The 6,000-nt window shown below is 46.9% G+C and overlaps 1 pseudogene; it reads right to left on the bottom strand.

Annotated features, from left to right (window-relative positions):
* Positions 1–2,909, bottom strand: part of LOC103693020 (V-type proton ATPase subunit G 1 pseudogene) — a 38,180-nt pseudogene extending 35,271 nt beyond the window's left edge.
* Positions 2,910–6,000: the final 3,091 nt, after the last annotated feature.

Here is a 6,000-nt window from a genome sequence, read left to right on the forward strand (position 1 = left end):
AATCTCCAACTGTGTCCTATTGCCAGTGACAGTCTCTTGAGGTATGTGTGGCTGATGCAGGGCCACACTGCCATTAGGATAGAAGGAGCTGGCCCAAAGGCAGTGGCCTGCTGCCTGTTTGGGCACTTGGTTCAAAACGTGACCTTTCTGGGTTTTTATGTTGCCTTTGAAAAATACCTTTGTATAATTTAACTTCAATTTGGTATTACATTTGTAATTTTTTTCTACTTTATTGTTTGTAAATTATTAAGCAAACATCTAAAACAGAGCTGAGGTTAAAAGGAAATGTACAGGAACATTCAAGATTTAAAATGGAACATTTAGAGACCGGAGAGAGTTTGCTAGTTTAGGGTATAATAGAAGCCAGAAGTTAAAGTGTTTTCTCTTTGGCTACTACAAATCATTTCAGTGCTTTAATCCTAGCACTCAGGAGGCAGAGGCAGGATCTCTGTGAGTTCAAGGACAGCCTGGTCTACAAGACAGCCATGGTTATTACACAGAAAAACCCTATCTTGAAAAACAAACAACAAACAAAAAGGAAAAAGAAAAGAAAAAGAAAATCATTACAACTTTAAAAGTTAAAAAAAGCCTAAAGATTCCACAAAATTCCAAGTGTTATAATCTGAGGTAGGCAACGGAGCCCTAATGCATGGGCCTTGAAAGACAGTTATGGACGAGCAGTGGTCCAATAGGACAGAAAGGTGTGGGATGGGGAGGTGGTATGGGTTAGTCTGGGAAGGTGCCTTGAAGGGTACACCTGAGTCCAGATCCCTAGCTCCCACATGAGTTGGGTGGGAAGGCAACTCAGGTTTCTAACCTCAGCTTTGGGAGTGAGACAGGTATATCTCTCAAGCTTGCTGGCCTGCCAGCCTAGCTCAACCAAGGAACTCAGGATTCAGTGACAGACTGTCCCAAAAGGAATATGGAGAGTAATGGAGTAGCCCAAAGGACTTCAACCTTTGGCTTCTCGTGCACACACAAGCACATATGTGCACACATATACAAAGGATTGACGAAGGGAAATCTCTCTCTCTCTCTCTCTCTGTAAAAGAATTATATAATCAAGATGGTCCACACAAATGACACAAAAGCTTGGTATTTTATTTGAAAGCTATAAGTTTCGACTGGGCAGGTTTTGAGCTATTCTAACTTACATCTAATCCACAGGTCCCGTATTACTTGCTGTTTAAATCTCATCTGGGTCATTTCTGTTACATCAGCCTGTCTTCAGGGGCCACGTCTCCTGGCCATGTGCATATGACCCATCCACATCATGGCGGCCTCCTGTTCTCTCTTCCTTTTCCTCTTTTCTCTCCCTAGACCCCTCACTGGTTCTGCCTTCCTCTCTCTACTGCCCAGTCACAGACGCCAGCCTTTATTAACCAGTAGCTTTAAGTTGGGGAACAAGGTTTACATAACGAAGGCTACTGTACAGGAGAAGTCACTCCTCTGGGCGCAACCAGATTTTGGAGTTCACAATTTAGCATTTGAATACATAGCAGCACCAGACCAGACCAGTAACTGGCTGTCAGCCACGGTTATTTAACCAGTCAGAGAATAAGAGGAACAAGGCTTACATAGCATCATTTGGTGTACCTGAGGATCCACTCATGGGAACAACCAGATCTCAGGGTCCATTGTTTAACATTTGAACACATAGAGGCACCAGACTAACATTCCCTCACCTCTCTGTCTGCCTTGGCTGAAATACCAATTTTTCCTGGCTTGGGCATCAGCATTAACTTTTCTGGTTCTTGGGGCTTTGAGCTAAAACTTAACAGCAGCTCAGCCCTCTGAGCTAAGTTACACTGCTGGCTTTTAAGACCTCCTTGGGGTTGGGGATTTAGCTCAGTGGTAGAGCGCTTGCCTAGGAAGCACAAGGCCCTGGGTTCAGTCCCCAGCTCCGAAAAAAAGAACCAAAAAAAAAAAAAAAAAAAAAAAAAAGACCTCCTTAACCACATGAGCCAATGTCTGTACTAAGTTTCCTCTTACTGTGCCTATATATTTATTGGTTCCCTTTCCCACGGGAACTCTGATTAATACAACCACCATCTATGAAAATACCTAAGCTTCACTGATGAATGGGCAAGAGGCCTGCTGGGTTTGAACTGTGTAGCTGTTATCTGTAGTTTGAAACATTACTTGTAGTGGAAGCACGCAACCTTATAACTAATGGGAGAGCCACAAGACTCCTCATCCGCTGCTGGGGAGGGGAGACTCTCTGACCTGCCAGGTGCCTGCAAGTCTGCAAACCCTACAGGCAGCTCCAGCGATGTCCCTTGTCAGAGTTGTCACACAGTCTGGAACGGGCTTTGCACTGATGCAGCCGCCACGTCACCCCTTCTTCTGTGAATAACTCCAAAAGGCATTGGTTGGATCACCTGGCTGACTTGTGAGTAGAATCAGTTCTTTTGTGTGTCCTCTGCAGGCCTTTCTGGGATGAACAGACATTTCTTCACGTCTCCTCAGGAAAACCCACACAACAGTTTGTAAGCAGAAGAGCGGAGCATAGGGAATAACAAGAGACACAGACATGCAGCCTGGGCACCAGAGGCCACTGGTAGGTATTCACTGGGGGCACCTGTAGGTATAATATTTTATGTGCACATCACATTAGCCCTTCACTTAACCCATGCTTACAGAGAAGGCAACTGAGGCACTGGGAAGTGACTCACTCCAGACCTCGCGTCAGTAGATTGAGGCCAGCACTCCTCGCAGGCCGACTTTATCATCAGGCTTCTCTCTGGTAGCTGGAGTCTCTGTTATAACGAAAGCAAATATAGTAGGTTGTGATTAGAGCGTCTATATTCTATAACCAGAGAGATGGTGTGGACAACCAACCGAAGACCAACAGACTGCGCCGGCCACTGAAGGCGGTTCTTCCGGGCAGCGCTGCTGGCGCCGGCCATCCCGGCTTTACATTCCGGTGCGAGGCTCTGGCGGTGCCTCAGAGACCACTCGAGTACTGAAGAGTCTGATGTGTCAGGCTGCACCCTTGTTTTATTTTCTGCTGGGCTTCTCAGTGGCTTTTCTGGAGTGTGGCATTGCCTTCCGCAGTTTGGAAGGGGCCGGCTATCAGAGCGAGGGAGAGGGGATAGGCTGGTCTCTACCCAAGTGTCTTAAATCTGTGGTATTCTGAAAAGGAAGAGCCTCGAGGGTATGGGGGAGGCCAGGCCCCTCTGCCTCTGCTGCTTCCTGGTCAGAGCCCAGGCGAAGGAACCTGTATCACCATCAAGCGGTCTCTGCTTTACTCACTGCTCTCTGAGGCTCCGTTCTGGAGGCCAAAAGCCAACTTTGGAGATGTCAGTGCAGAACATACAACACGAGGCCATGCTTTCCAGAGGCAGTCTGCCAGTGATGGCCGGTGACCAGCTACACTTGGCAGCGAAAGCCACTCAGTCCTCCCCCTGCCAAAACAGAGTAACTGGCATCTTGGAGGTGGTTCATCCACACTGCTATGGGTTGGCTCACCCCCAAATGGACTCTCCAACAGGGACTCACCACACCTAAAGTGCATTTCCCTCTTGAAGACCAGAACCCTCTCTGCTGCAGTAAGGCTAAGCCTCGGAAGCTTACAGGATGCCAGATCGTGCAGGCTTCCCATCTTCCCATTATTAATCTCATCTCTTACTAAGCCGGATAAATGCTTTGTTCTTCACACCCAGACTACTCAGGGCAAAACCCACTTCCTCTTTGGGATTCAAATCGCCAGCATTTCCTTTGTTTCAGGAACTATGCTGCACCCCTAGGTGGACTTTCTGTCACCATGGCCCTTTGTAGAAAAGGGAAACACAGAGACGGGAAGAAGCTCTTTAAAGGACACACAGAGAGGGATCGTATCTCAGGCCACATTGCTGAACTTTCACTCATGAGAGGTTTTGGAAGGAATTATTTAAATATTTGTATCTCTGTTTTCTTTCCAAATGCATCACAAATCCCACGAGGGGAAGGGACTGCAGCTAAGCACTAGATTTGTAGCACTCCGTCACGCATTTGGGAAACACTTATTGAAGAGTTATGTGAACCAGAGATCACACGAAGCATTTACCAGTGTGGGGCTTTCCCTGTGGAAGTTCTCAATCCCATCCCAGGGAGGTCAGTGGGGTACCCCAGAATTACAAGGGCTGACCTACATGACCTGTGGCATTCTTGGCCATTTAGACAGTCACGGACTAATAACATATTTTATATGTACATGTATCCGATTCTAAATGTAGCTAACAAACATACTCTTCTCTAAAAATAAAAAAAAAAAAAGCAAAATGTCAATTAATCAAGGGTGTGGTATATATCCTGTGCATAAAACCTTTGTTCCTGGCTTTTGACTCAGAGTTCCTAAATACCTTGGGATTTTTTTTTTTTTTTTTTTTTGGTTCATTTTTTCGGAGCTGGGGACCGAACCCAGGGCCTTGCGCTTCCTAGGTAAGGGCTCTACCACTGAGCTAAATCCCCAGCCCCGGGATTTTTTTTTAAAGAGTGATCAGGGGGTTGGGGATTTAGCTCAGTGGTAGAGCGCTTGCCTAGGAAGTGCAAGGCCCTGGGTTCAGTCCCCAGCTCCGGAAAAAAGAACCAAAAAAAAAAAAAAAAGAGTAATCAGAACATCTTTTATTGTAGGAGTAACTCTGGCAGACCTTAAGTTGGCTACAGACTAGAGGTGAGTCAGTAGAAAGAGCAAACCTTGGTTTGAAGCCTGAAGCTATCAGCCTCTCTCCGCAAACTCTAGGGAAGTGCAGGGATGGAGACTGAGGGGTACCTGATTGATCCTGTCATTCTATGGAGTCACCATGCCATAGGATCCTCTAGACATGGGGTTTGCAGAACTCCAGGGTTGGTGAGTATGTGGTGGTGTTGAGAGTCTGGTGTAAACAGAAGTCATGGGGTACCCCATGCCCTTACCGTGAGTCTCTCTCATTTGCTGTTTTGGACGTGTCTCCTCTGTCACAAGTGGGTTGCTGTGAGTGAGGGGTCTCCCTGGGTTCTGTGCATTGTGACTTAACCGACAGCCATCAGAAGCGTGGGACCTTGTGTCCTGGGACTGACGCCTGAGTGGGGCAATAGTGCGGGACTGAGTGTGATTTCTGGGAGCCCATACTAACTACCCATCCTATTTTTAGGGCTTGCAGTTACTATCTGGAGACTCAGAGGGTGGTGTCTCGGAGCAGTCTTAAGAGACTCTCAGGGAAGCAAAATACTTTTATCCACGATGAAATATTACCCCAGAATGCATATAGGCATATTGTCAGAACTATGTAGCAAACTGGAAAATACATAGGAGTTCGCTTTTGAAAACTGTCTTCAGATCAAGGTAAGAGGCAGGTGTTAAAGGCTTTTATGCTGAGTTTCTGTCTGCATTATTACAGAGGCCTCTTGACTCATAGTCCCAAGTCTTCTGCCCAAGCGCTAAGCTCTCAGAGCTACGAGGCTTTAACACAGCAAACCAGACAGAGCTGAGCAGTGACTTGCAATTATTTTTCCATTAAATCCTAGTCTTTCATCTGGGCTGTAAAGACTGACATGACCGCTCTCCTAGCTCACTGAACTGGCATGGCAATGGTGGTGGTGATATGGATGGTGATGACAGACAGGTGGCCTGTAGTGAGCTTCCCCTGAGCTTCATACAAGTCTCCTCTTATTTAATCTTTATGACAGGCCTATGCCACCTCCTTTCTAATTGACATAGTAGCCCAGGAAGACCTTTATGCACCTCAGCCTTGCACTTGCTGGTCACAGACACTCGACCTCAGCCCCGCTGACAACCAGATCCCGCTCAGCTCTCAGTAACAATGTCCCCTTTTTGGGTGGCTGTCCTTGACAGGTAAATTTGACCCTTTGCTCCAGTCATGAAGTCCCAGGCTGGGACTGACTTCCTGCTGATGAGAACTCATTGAGGCCTTTCATGGCCAGGTTTACCCTTCCCTACTGTGTCCCTCTCTGCAAATGGACCACGCTGCAGGCGTTGTGACAGTGGCTCTCTTGTTTGCTCACTGCAGTATTGCCATC

Source organism: Rattus norvegicus, chromosome 8, assembly GCF_036323735.1.
Source record: "Rattus norvegicus strain BN/NHsdMcwi chromosome 8, GRCr8, whole genome shotgun sequence".
Classification (NCBI taxonomy): Eukaryota; Metazoa; Chordata; class Mammalia; order Rodentia; family Muridae; genus Rattus; species Rattus norvegicus.